Source organism: Triticum urartu, chromosome 7 (assembly GCF_003073215.2).
Source record: "Triticum urartu cultivar G1812 chromosome 7, Tu2.1, whole genome shotgun sequence".
In the NCBI taxonomy this organism is placed as follows: Eukaryota; Viridiplantae; Streptophyta; class Magnoliopsida; order Poales; family Poaceae; genus Triticum; species Triticum urartu.
The window spans coordinates 513,186,203-513,199,745 of NC_053028.1; the positions used below are offsets into that span (position 1 = coordinate 513,186,203).

The 13,543-nt window shown below is 44.8% G+C and overlaps 1 long non-coding RNA gene across 3 annotated transcripts; it reads left to right on the forward strand.

Annotated features, from left to right (window-relative positions):
* The first annotated feature begins 6,519 nt into the window (after nt 1-6,519).
* On the forward strand, nt 6,520-8,735 carry LOC125523032. Of its 3 annotated transcripts, none has more exons than XR_007290086.1 (5): nt 6,520-6,800; nt 6,919-7,660; nt 7,847-8,002; nt 8,112-8,305; nt 8,443-8,735. It is a non-coding gene; the product is annotated as an uncharacterized LOC125523032 (long non-coding RNA). The 3 variants fall into 3 exon arrangements; XR_007290087.1 differs by having other exon boundaries at nt 6,524-6,800; nt 6,919-7,088; XR_007290085.1 differs by lacking the exon at nt 6,919-7,660 and having other exon boundaries at nt 6,527-6,800.
* Nucleotides 8,736-13,543: the final 4,808 nt, after the last annotated feature.

Consider the following 13,543-nt stretch of genomic DNA (forward strand, 5'->3'; position numbering starts at 1 on the left):
ACACGCATACTTTCACTTTTTCTTTTTTCCCTCCTCAGGTTTCCTTTCCGCAGGTCCCTCTCGCCGGCTTCATAATCGGTCCTTTCAAAGAACGGACACACCAAGGTGGCAAGTAGCACAGACGTGTGGGGGAATCTCTAGATGTCCCTCTTGGCGATCACTCTACCTATTTTCAGGACCCGTACGCAGCTCCTCCTTGGTCTTGGCATGTCAAATAGCCACTGTCATTTCTTGTAATTTTTTGTTCACGTACGCTCTAACGTATTAATTGAAATTGCAATGGAACAGTTTGTGGCTCAACATACGTGGCACCTTCTTTTTCTTTATTTTCATTTTTTCTATTTTAATCTGCATCCGTACACCTTGGTACGCCGTAATCCGCCAGGGGCTTTATTGCACCCCACACTATGGCAACAAGTCCGAACACTTTTACAGTATAGTTCGGCACCCCAAATTTAGCATTATATGCATTGGCTCCGAATCATGTCTTTGGTCAATAGTTGGGTTGCCCGGCTCCTGTGCTTACTACCTTACGTTCCGCAATATCAGCTAAGGTAGTAAAGGGAGAACTACTGCGATTGTGTCCCGGTTTATCCGGATGAGCACCTCAGTAGAGAAAGCCGAAAACTGACTGTCATGATGCGGCGTGAGCCGTTCAGCTCTTCGGAGGTTTCAAATCTTTAGCGATTTTTCCCGCATTACGTGACGAATTGGTTCTCATCCGATCAAGTGTTTACAACACCCTAGTCTGGACATAGGGGTTGCGCCTATATTTTCATTATCAAACTCCTATGGCTAAGTGAGGGTAATAAAGCCACATAGTCCAATTGTCTGGTTCATTGTGTTAAACACCTCCTTTAAGGACCAAAATCTTGGATAAAGAGTGTTTAGATTCATCCCGAACACCCCCGTACTACCTATGTGGGGGCTGAAGCCAATGACTGGCCAACTCTTAGTTTTGATAAAAACGGCCGCTCAGGAGGTAAAAATTTTAACTAAAAAACAGCAAAGCATTGTATTACATATCAAGCCTTGTTTTTATCATACAGGGTGGGATTACATGAATGTATTCATTAGAAAATTATGTCCTTAGCACATTGCTCCACCACAATACGGGATCCCTTCAGTAAATCTTCAAAATACCGCTCGAGCGTGCGGTGCTCCTTGCCCGCAGGCGGTCCTTCGGTCGCAAGCTTGACAGCATCCATCTTCGCCCATTGTATCTTGACGCGGGCAAAAGCCATCCGCGCACCTTCTATGCAGACTGACCGCTTGATGGCATCAAGCCGCGGGCAGGCATTGACCAGCCGCTTCACGAGGCCAAAGTAGCTGTCGGGTATAGCTTCTGCAGGCCACAGCCAGATTATTAAATCCTTCATGGCTAGTTTGGCCACCCTATGCAGCTCGGCCAACTGTTTTAGCTGGTCGCTAAAGGGCACCGGATGTTCTGGTGCAAGGTATTGCGACTAGAATAGCTTCTCCGTTGAGCTCCCCTCTTCGGCCCAGAAGAATTCCGCAGCGTCAGAAACACTGCGCGGCAAATCCGCAAACACCCCTGGAGAACTCCAAATCAGAGTTAGTAAGAGATACCTCGGGCTCACATACTTGCTTTGCATAATGAAAGCCTTACCCGCCGCGATCTTCTTGGCCTCCTAGATCTCCTGGAGGGCGCCTTGGGCTTCAGCTCGGGCCTCTTGTGTGCTTTGGTGGGCCTTAGCGAGTTCGGACTCTTGGTCCGCATTTTGGCGCTCCAAGGATTCACATTTCTTTATTGCGTCCTGGAGCTCCTGCTGGACCTCACCAACCCTGGCCTCATGTTTCTCTCGGGCGGCCTTTTCATTTACCGCTCTCTCCTCGGCCTCGGTCAGTGCCTTTTTGAGGGCCTCTACCTTAGTCGCCGCCCCTAATAAATGTCATGGCATTGTGATCAGCCCACATTAATCATCCCTTCTGGACATACACAATATCATCACATACCTTGGGTATTCTCCAGCTGGTTTTTCGCACAGCCGAGCTCTTCCTCGGTTCGTTCCAGCTTCCGCTTCAGTTCGGAGACTTCGGCAGCATGAGAAGTCGCGGCCAGCAGCGACGCCTGCTCACTCACAAAGACATGTATGGTTAGTTTCCTGCGGATGGCTATTTGATCCTCTGTTCGGCTTTTCTTCCCGAACACCGGACAAAGTCTCAGGGGCTACTGTATATGCTATAACTTTCTTTTCACATAAATGCAGCGCTTACCTCAAAGCCTGTTAGAAGGCTCACACGGGCTTCGGTCAGTCCTCTCTTCGTGGACTGAATCTTCTCAATCACCGCACCCATGAGGGTACGGTGTTCCTCAATGATGGAAGCGCTTCGCAGCGCCTCTAGTAGAGTATCTAGCGCCTCTGGTTGGACAGAGGTCACCGGTGGAATGGACACACCTCCTTCCAATGAAGGAGGCTGCTGGCCGGATTCCGGAGTCGTATGTCTCCGGGACTGCATCCGGCTGGGGGCCGAATTGGACATAGCCCCCATCGTTGGTCTCCATGGGGATTTGCTCCCCCATGTGTTCGGCGGCCGAGGTCTCGCCCTCTGGCGTTGTCTTGACGACCTCCTGCTTCTCTCCCTGGCCGGGGGTCCTTCGGGACAACACCTCGGCTCGTCCGTAGCCTTGGGAGAGGAGGCCATTGGGAGGGAGCCGTTGTCCATCACATTTGGATCCAGCGAGTTCCCCGTAGACGAGGATCGCTCGAGGGGGGAATGAGTTGGACTGCAAATACATGATTCAACATGTTAGAATTATGAGGTGAAAGAGGAGGATGTATGAATACTTCAGGATCTCCGGATACTCACGATTCGGCCAGGGGCTTGTTTCGAGGGCGCCGCTCTGGGCTGCTATCGATGACCCACGGAGAGCTATCCGCGAGGGAAGCCTTTCCCTTCTTGGACGCCTCCGCCTCCAGATCTGTGGAGGCCGCCCTCTTCCCCCCCCCCCCCCCCCCCCCGCTCGGGGAGGGGGAAGTTGCTTTCTTCCTCCTCTTCCTCCTCCTCGTCGTCTTCGGCGGCGGAGTGATTTTCGGCATCTTCGGACGCCACGTCCGAAGTACTCTTGGGACGGAGGCCTCCTCTGGTCCCCTTGGCCTTCTTTTTTGCCATCTTCTTTGGTGCCACGTAGGGCGTCGGAACCAGCATCGTTGTCAAAAGTGGGATGGCTGGTTCCTCGGGCAGCGGAGCCGAACACCGAATCCGCTCTGCCTTCTTCTTCCAACCCTGAAAAGGCAAAATAGGGAAGTTGGGACATCCTCCTTGAGCAAGCCATAAAGAGATACACCTTGAAGCATGGAATACTTACCGAACTGGCGGAATGGGCCAGATCGTGTTCGCAGTCCTCGGTTGTCTCCGGCTACGTCTCGTTGGCCTTGAAGAGCACCTTCCAGATATCCTTGTGCATAGTTCCGAAGAAGTGTCGCAGGGTCTTGTGCTTGGCCGGATTGAACTCCCATAGATGGCAAGCCCGGTTCTAGCATGGAAGGATCTGGAGAATTAGCATCACCTGAATCACATCGACGAGCTTGACATTCTTGTCCATCATGCTCCTGATGCGCGTCTGAAGCGTAGTCAACACATCCGACGAAGGCCAATCCAGGCCCTTCTCCTGCGAGGAGGTAAGCCGCATTGGGGCCCCAGTCTTGAATTCGGGAGCCGTGGCCCAGGCAGCGTCGCGGGGCTTAGTGACATAGAACCACAGCTTCTGCCACCCCTTGACGGTCTCCATGAAGGTGCATTTGGGCCACAGGACGTTGGACATTTTGCTCACCATGGCGCATCCACATTCTGCGTGTTCACCGCCCACCACCTTTGGCTTCACATTAAAGGTCCTCAGCCACAGTCCGAAGTGGGGAGGGACGCGGAGGAAGGCCTCACACACGACGATAAACGCCGAGATGTTGAGGAAGGAATTGGGGGCCAGATCATGGAAATCCAGCCCATAGTAGAACATGAGTCCGCGAACGAATGGGTGGAGGAAATCCCATCCCGCGGACGAAATGAGGGACGAACACGACCCTCTCATGGGGTTCCGGAGTGGGGACGATCTGTCCCTTAGCAGGAATCTGATGGGAGATCTCCCTGGACAAATATCCGGCCTCCCGAAGTTGGGTGATGTCCTTCTCCTTGACGGTGGAGGCCATCCACTTGCCCTGCGCTCCAGTCATGGTTGGAGTGCTTTCTTGGGGGAGGAAGGATGAGAACTTGGGCGCTGGAGCTTGAGAGTGGGTAGGCGGAAGGAGAGAAGGCGTGGGTGGAAGAGATGACTCCTTATCTCCATATAAAGACGGTGAATATCAAAACGCCTCCTCACTTGCCATGAAACTCGCCTATTCCCTAGGGGGCGTGCAGGCGGCACGGTTGGATTACCCATACCCGTATTTATGAGGGTCCCGCAATAAGGGGACACGATCTCTGCTATTACAAGACGTGCCAATAAAACCGTATCTCAAAATATGAAGCGGCAGGCCGAAAAATGGTTCGAAATAATAATCGGGCAGGGATGTGATATCACGTTACAAAAAGTTGTCAGCAGATGGGACTCATGAAATATTATACTCTCTGCAGGGGTGTGTGGTACTTGTTTTGTAGATCCGGACACGTTCGTTGTTCGAAGACTATATTCGTCGGAGTATTCGGAGAAGGAACCCGCCTTGCAATGCTGAAGACAATTTGCACGTCGAACACCTCGTCATTGAAGCCAGGTTCAGGGGCTACTAAGGGAGTCCTGGACAAGGGGGTCCTCGGGCGTCCAGACTGTTGATATGGGCCGGACTATTGGGCCATGAAGATACAATATAGAGGCTTTCTCTCGTGTCCGGATAGGACTCTCCTTTGCGTGGATGACAAGCTAGGCGGCCGGATGTATAATTTCCTTTCTATGTAATCGACTTTGTACGACCCTAGTCCCCTCCGGTTTCTATATAAACCAGAGGGGTTGGTCCGTAGAGGGACTAGACAATCATAATGAGATAGGCTGGACTTCTAGGGTTTTAGCCATTACGATCTTGTGGTAGATCAACTCTTGTAACCCCATACTCATCAATATTAATCTAGCAGGACGTAGGGTTTTACCTCCATCGAGAGGGCCCGAACCTGGGTAAACATCGTTTTCCATGTCTCCTATTACCATCAACCTTAGACGCACAGTTCGGGACCCCCTACCCGAGATTCGTCGGTTTTGACATCGACAGGGGTCCTCAGCCCGATCTAGCTGGTCGGAAGACGGCATGGTGAGTACCCCCTAGTCTAAGACACTGTCACCCACCCATAAGGCATGTTGAATAAAGTAGAGCGCGGGGCAAAGAAATATAAACTACAACAAAAATGTTTGAAAACTGAATATAGAAACGTTCAAATACGTGTTCCCAGGCAATAATTTTAAATCCAAAAATAAAAATAATTTTAGCTCTGCACCATGGATGATAAAAAAGGAAAAATATACGATAGCAAAACAACGAAACTTTAAAAAGCGGAGAACTTAATAGGCTATCTGTTAAATGTACATAATTTAAACCAGCTATTTAAATATTACTTTCAAATTCAACTACTAAAATGCAAGAAGTTCAAATAAATATTGTTTGTCAATTCTACTAAATTTCTTATTTATATAAAGTCTGACTAGAGCTCACCTAACAATTTCGTCGTAAATAATCTCAATCCCAAACAAAACTCAGTTCAAACATATATATGACATCAGTACTACAAAACCAGGAAGGGTCAGGCCACTCATGCTACATCCACACACCACCGTGACACCAATTTTAAAAACCTTACGCTGTATGAAATTACAATTCAGTACCCACAACACTAAACCATAAGTACACTAAAAAGAAAGTACAAAAACTATAAAGGTCTAACTTAGGTGAAAAATGCGTTTGGTGGACGCGCTACAGGCAGGCCGCTATCCCTGCCGTCGCGCCACCATCTAGATTCCCGCTGCCAGTGTATAGAGGGTGTATTCGATTTATTTTTGGCTTGTATTCGCCCAGCGCTGGCCCACCCACATGCAAAGCACCTAGGGGCTCTTACAGCCCGTCTGACATGTACGCACAAGTCTTGACTTTCACAATGATGCTCCACACTTTCACAGATGTGTACCACACGGTCATGGCCCTCGTGGTCAAGTCCTGGCCAGATGAGAGCAAATGGAGGCAGAAGTGTAATCGTGGCACATCCCTGACCAGCGGAATCACCCAGGAGTGTTTCGAGAGCCCCTAATTAATCATTGTTAATGAAGTTTTTCACATTTTTGATGTCTTGACGATGGTGTTTTCAGAGGGTTGTATAATGAATCTATCGTGTTTTTCATGTGTCATAGCATCATTTAGCAGATTTCAGCAACTTAATTTCGTGTTCATTGTTGAACTGTTCTAAGTAGTCAGGTAACCACGCACTAAACCATGGTACACATGCACGATAATTTAAACTGTCCCTAATTAGCATTGGGTGCAGCAGAGATTATCGGAGCTGTGGTACAACTACCCGCCGTGCTATGTGTCCCACCTTTCCAGTCGTGTCACGTCTGGAAAATTACTATCCCCTCACATCACCCCCACCCTGTTGTCATCTACCTCCACCCGACCTAACGCAGCTCTGTGTCCCTCTGTTCTTCTCATCGGAAGGAGCTCGGCTCCCACAGAACCAGGTGCGGCAGCATGTTCCTCGCCGCCCGAGTTTCCCTACCACGGCGAGCCCCCTCATCCTCCGGTGCTGGGCGAGGACAGTCGGCGGGGAGCGAGGCTAGCCGGTGGGGATCCGGACCACAGGAAGAGGTATCGAGCGCCAATCCCCTAACATCTCAGTTTTCTCGCCGTCGGCATGGCCGTTCTTTGCACTTGTTTTGCTTGTATTCGTCCCCAATCTAAGTCGCCCTATATGTCTCATGGGCAGCATTTTTAGGCGGGGACGGATAAAATGTCAGGGCTTTTTAGTGGAGTACAAGCTGCGATGGTTATCAATCGGGTAGAAAACAGTGAGCAATCTCCTGAAGATTGGAATAGCGATGGTGATGGTTCAGGCTGTTCAACCGGAGTAGCTGGCACACCATGTTTCACCTCTAGGTTATCACTGCTCAAGGCTGGTTCAGTAATAGCACAATTTAATGAATTCAAGCGGCAGTTAGTTAGGGAAACCGGTTTTGGAGGAATGCTAGAGTTGAAGTCATGGCAGAAGATTAACTTGAAATATAGTGCTTTTTTGATGGATAGAGTTGATTTAGATTCCTGCTCCTTGAATCTGGAGGCACAGGGTGTGTTGGATTTGGTTGACAGGGATATGAACTATGTCTTTGGCATCCCATGTGGCAATCTAACCATTAAAGGGGAAGGCGTTGAGCCATCTGAAGCTTGTATTAAGTACACGCGTGTAGCAGCATCATTTAGCGAGAAAGGCACACACACAGCCTAAAAGCCGCTGAATCATTCTTGCTTGCACCCATATTAGAAGAATCAACAGAAACAAAGAAGGATTGTTTCAAAATTGCCTTCGTGATTTTCATCATTGGACACGTGCTCGCGCCGACCGCCAAACATGATTACATATCAGTAGATTTCTGGGCTGCACTCAACGATGTCAGCAAGATCAAAGATTGGAATTGGGGGGTGCTTATGTATGGAAGCATCTGTTACAAGCGGTGAGGAAGTTCAAAACCGATGTTTCAAAGCGGAATCAAACTATACACATAGTCGGATGTCATATGTTCCTGCAGGCACGGTTTTTTATAACCGAAACAAAAATACTTTATATATGAAGTAAACATTTTTTTCATGCATTTTTGCTCATGGGTCTTTTCTGACCACCCTCATTGGCTGCAAAACAGGTTTTTGTTCTCGACATGTTAGAGCTGGGTGTACTAAACAAGCCCCAAGGAGTAACACCAAGAATAGGCTTGTATGACTATGAGTCGATGAAAAAGATGCTCGAGCAAATCACGGTTAACTTCCCCGGTGGAGAAGTCACTTTCAACGGTGGCAAGGTAATTTTGAATTTCGCCTAGTCTACACTTTCCCAGCGGCACACACACTCAACACAACAATTTGTGTTCATCTTAACCCTGAAGGAGCTATCATGTTTTCAAAAAATAGGTCACGAGCGGTACGTCTGCGGGAGGGGGGGCTCGAGGCACATGGAAATGATCCGGCAAAAGAAAAAAATCGCTAAGCCAGCTATAGCCCCAAAAAGAGCAAGCACTCCATGCTCACCAATGCTACGATCTACTTACACCAAGAATGGCCCGCAGGAATTTTCAAATTATATACGCTCGCGGTACCCTAGCATAGTAAGCATTCCGATCGAACTTTTTTCCGTTTTGTGACAGATAATTCTGTTTTGTCAACAAAACCTGGTGCCAATTTGTTAGCAGCAAGCCCACACACTCACCACTTGATTTTTCCTTGTTTGTACTAAACTCTTCAGTCAGCACAGAAGCTTGGCATGATTCTTCGGCAACAAAATGCACATGGCCTAGCAAACATATCGCAAATGCGACAAGCGTTCCAATCAAACATGTTCACCTGACAAGCTAATGGTGTACCTCGGAGAAATGTGTACATGCTGTAAGGCACGTGGACGGAAAAGTGTATCCTGAAGTGTGAAGACACACAACCATCCACGCCCCGCCTCCTGATACGTCTCCAACGTATCTATAATTTTTGATTGCTTCATGCTATATTATCTACTGTTCTGGACTATATTGGGCTTATTTTTCACTTTTATATTATTTTTGAGACTAACCTATTAATCGGAGGCCTAGCCCAGAATTGCTGTTTTTTGCCTATTTCAGTGTTTCGGAGAAACAGAATATCAAACAGAGTCCAAACGGAATAAAACCTTCGGGAACGTGATTTTCTCACTGAACGTGATCCGGGAGACTTGGACCCTACTCCAAGGAGTCAAAGAGGAGGTCACGAGGGTGGGGGGCGCCCCCCCAGGGCGCACCCCTACCTCGTGGGCCCCTCGGTGCTCCACCGACGTACTTCTTCCTCCTATATATACATACGTACCCTCAAACGATCAGAACAGGAGCCAAAAAGCTAATTCCACCGCCGCAACTTTCTATATCCACGAGATCCCATCTTGGGGCCTGTTCCGGAGCTCCGCTGAAAGAGGGCCGTCATCACGAAGGGCTTCTACATCATCCTAGCCCCTCCGATGAAGTGTGAGTAGTTTACCTCAGACCTTCGGGTCCATAGTTAGTAGCTAGATGGCTTCTTCTCTCTTTTTGGATCTCAATACAAAGTTCTCCCCCTCTCTTGTGGAGATCTATTCGATATAATCTTCTTTTTGCGGTGTGTTTGTTGAGACCGATGAATTATGGGTTTATGATCAAGTCTATCTATGAATAATATTTGAATCTTCTATGAATTCTTTTATGTATGATTGGTTATCTTTGCAAGTCTCTTCGAATTATCCGTTTGGTTTGGCCAACTAGATTGGTAGTTCTTGCCATGGGAGAAGTGCTTAGCTTTGGGTTCGATCTTGCGGTGTCCTTTCCCAGTGACAGAAGGGGCACCAAGGCACGTATTGCATCATTGCCATCGAGGATAACAAGATGGGGTTTATTTCATATTGCATGAATTTATCTCTCTACATCATGTCATCTTGCTTAAGGCGTTACTCTGTTTTTAACTTAATACTCTAGATGCATGCTGGATAGTGGTCGATGAGTGGAGTAATAGTAGTAGATGCAGAATCGTTTCGGTCTACTTGTCACGGACGTGATGCCTATATACATGATCATGCCTAGATATTCTCATAACTATGCTCAATTCTGTCAATTGCTCAATAGTAATTTGTTCACCCACTGTAGAATACTTATGCTCTTGAGAGAAGCCACTAGTGAAACCTATGGCCCCCGGGTCTATTCTCATCATATCAATCTCCATCACTTTAATCTTGATTTGCCTTTTACTTTGCTTTTACTTTTTACTTTGCATCTTTATACCAAAAATATTATATCTATCAGATCTCACTCTCGTAAGTGACCGTGAAGGGATTGACAACCCCTAATCGCGTTGGTTGTGAGTAGCTATCGTTTTGTGCAGGTACGAGGGACTTGAGCGTGGCCTCCTACTGGATTGATACTTTGGTTCTCAAAAACTAAGAGAAATACTTACGCTACTCTGCTGCATCATCCCTTCCTCTTCGGGGAAAACCAACGCAAGCTCAAGACGTAGCAAGAAGGATTTCTAGCGCCGTTGCCGGGGAGTCTACGCAAAAAGTCAACATACCAAGTACCCATCACAATCCCTATCTCTCGCATTACATTATTTTTCATTTGCCTCTTGTTTTCCTCTCCCCCACTTCACCCTTGCCGTTTTATTCGCCCTCTCTCTCTATCCTCCATCTCTATTTGCCTCTTTTGCATGCTTGCCTTTTTGTTTGCTCGTGTGTTAGTTTGCTTGTTTGTCGCGATGGCTCAAGATACTACCAAATTGTGTGACTTCACCAATACCAATAATAATGATTTCCTTAGCACTTTGATTGCTCCTCTTGCTAATACCGAATTTTGTGAAATCAATGCTGCTTTGTTGAATCTTGTTATGAAAGATCAATTCACCGGCCTTTCTAGCGAAGATGCCGCTACTCATCTGAATAGCTTCGTTGATTTATGTGATATGCAAAAGAAAAAAGATGTCGATAATGATGTCGTTAAATTGAAGCTATTTCCTTTTTCGCTTAGAGATCGTGCTAAAGCTTGGTTTTCGTCTTTGCCTAAGAATAGTATTGATTCTTGGAACAAGTGCAAAGATGCTTTTATCTCTAAGTATTTCCCTCCCGCTAAGATCATCTCTCTTAGAAACGGTATTATGAATTTTAAGCAACTTGATCATGAACATGTTGCACAAGCTTGGGAGAGAATGAAATTAATGATACGTAATTGCCCTACTCATGGTTTGAATTTGTGGATGATTATACAAAAAATTTATGTTGGATTGAATTTTACTTCTAGAAATTTTTTAGATTCGGCCGCAGGAGGCAATTTTATGAAAATCACTTTAGGAGATGCTGCTAAACTCCTAGATAATATTATGGTTAATTATTCTCAATGGCATACTGAAAGGTCTTCTAATAAAAAAGTGCATGCGATAGATGAAATCAATTTTTTGAGTGGAAAGATGGATGAACTTATGAAATTATTTGCTACTAAGAGTGTTTCTTCTGATCCTATTGATATGCCTTTGTCTACTTTGATTGAGAATAACAATGAATCTATGGATGTGAATTTTGTTGGTAGGAATAATTTTGGTAACAACGCTTATAGAGGAAATTTTAATCCTAGGCCATATCCTAGTAATCCTTCTAATAATTATGGGAATTCCTACAACAACTCTTATGGAAATTATAATAAGATGCCCTCTGAATTTGAGAATAGTGTTAAAGAGTTTATGAATTCACAAAAGAATTTTAATGCTTTGCTTGAAGAGAAATTGCTTAAAGTTGATGATTTGGCTAGAAACGTTGACAGAATTTCTCTTGAGATTGACTCTTTAAAGCTTAGATCTATTCCTCATAAGCATGATATCAATGAGTCTCTCAAAGCCATGAGAATTTCCATTGATGAGTGCAAGGAAAGAACCGCTAGGATGCGTGCTTCCAAAGATGCCTTTATTAAAGCGTGTTCTTCCAATTCCTATGAAAATCAAGATGAAGATCTAAAAGTTATTGATGTGTCCCCTATTAAATCTTTGTTTTGCAATATGAATCTTGATGAAACTGAATATGACCTTTCTTTACCTAGAAGGCGTTCTAAAAATTCGGAGTATTTAGATCTTTATGATGAAATTGATGAAAGTGGGATTGAAAGAAATAAAAATCTAGATGTTGCTAAACCCACTATATTGGATTTCAAGGAATTTATTTATGAAAGTTGCTCTTTAATTGATTGTATTTCCTTGTTGCAATCCGTACTAAATTCTCCACATGCTTATAGTCAAAATAAAGCCTTCACCGAACATATTGTTGATGCCTTGATGCAATCTTATGAAGAAAAACTTGAGTTGAAAGTTTCTATCCCTAGAAAACTCTATGATGAGTGGGAACCAACTATTAAAATTAAAATTAAATATCATGAGTTTTATGCTTTGTGTGATTTGGGTGCTAGTGTCTCCACTATTCCCAAAACTTTATGTGATTTGCTAGATTTCCGTAATTTTGATGATTGCTCTGTAAACTTGCATCTTGTGGATTCTACTATTAAGAAACCTATGGGAATGATTAATGATGTTCTTATTGTTGCAAATAGGAATTATGTGCTCGTAGATTTCATTGTTCTTGATATAGATTGCAATCCTTCTAGCCCTATTATTCTTGGTAGACCTTTCCTTAGAACGGTTGGTGCGATTATTGATATGAAGGAAGGGAATATTAGATTTCAATTTCCATTCAAAAAGGGCATACAACACTTTCCAAGAAATAAAATAAAATTACCATATGAACCTATCATGAGAGCCACTTATGGATTGCCTACGAAAGATGGCAATACTTAGATCTATCCTCGCTTTTATGCCTAGTTAGGGGCGTTAAACGATAGCGCTTGTTGAGAGGAAACCCAATTTTATTTTTATTCCTTGATTTTTGCTCCTGCTTAGTAATAAATAAATTATTTAGCCTCTGTTTTGGTTGTGTTTTTGTGTTTAATTAGTGTTTGTGCCAAGTAGAACCGTTGGGAAGACTTGGGGAAAGTCTTGTTGAACTTGCTGTAAAAAACAGAAACTTTAGCGCTCACGAGAACTGCTGTAATTTTTATTTGAAGAGTGATATTTAGTTAATTATTTTTGCAGATGATTAATAGATAAATTCCTCATGTCCAGAAATTTATTTTATAATTTTTGGGGTTCCAGATCTTACGCTAGCTACAGATTACTACAGACTGTTCTGTTTTTGACAGATTCTGTTTTTCGTGTGTTGTTTGCTTATTTTGATGAATCTATGGTTAGTAAAATAGTTTATAATCCATAGAGAAGTTCGAATACAGTAGGTTTAACACCAATATAAATACATAATAAGTTCATTACAGTACCTTGAAGTGGTCTTTTTTTTCTTTCGCTAATGGAGCTCATGAGTTTTCTATTTTGAGTTTTGTGTTGTGAAGTTTTCAAGTTTTGGGTGAATTCTTGTGATGGATTATGGAACAAGGAGTGGCAAGAGCCTAAGCTTGGGGATGCCCATGGAACCCCCAAGATAATCCAAGGACACTAAAAAGTCAAATCTTGGGGATGCCCCGGAAGGCATCCCCTCTTTCGTCCACTTCCATCGGTAATTTACTTGGAGCTATATTTTTATTCACCAACATGATATGTGTTTTGCTTGGAGCGTCTTGTATTATTTGTGTCTTTGTGTCTTAGTATGCCACAATCATCCTTGCTGTACACACCTTTTGAGAGAGCCATACGTGAATTAAAATTTGATAGAATACTCTATGTGCTTCACTTATATCTTTTGAGCTAAGTAGTTTTGCTCTATGTGCTTCACTTATATCTTTTGAGCTAAGTAGTTTTGCTCTATGTGCTTCACT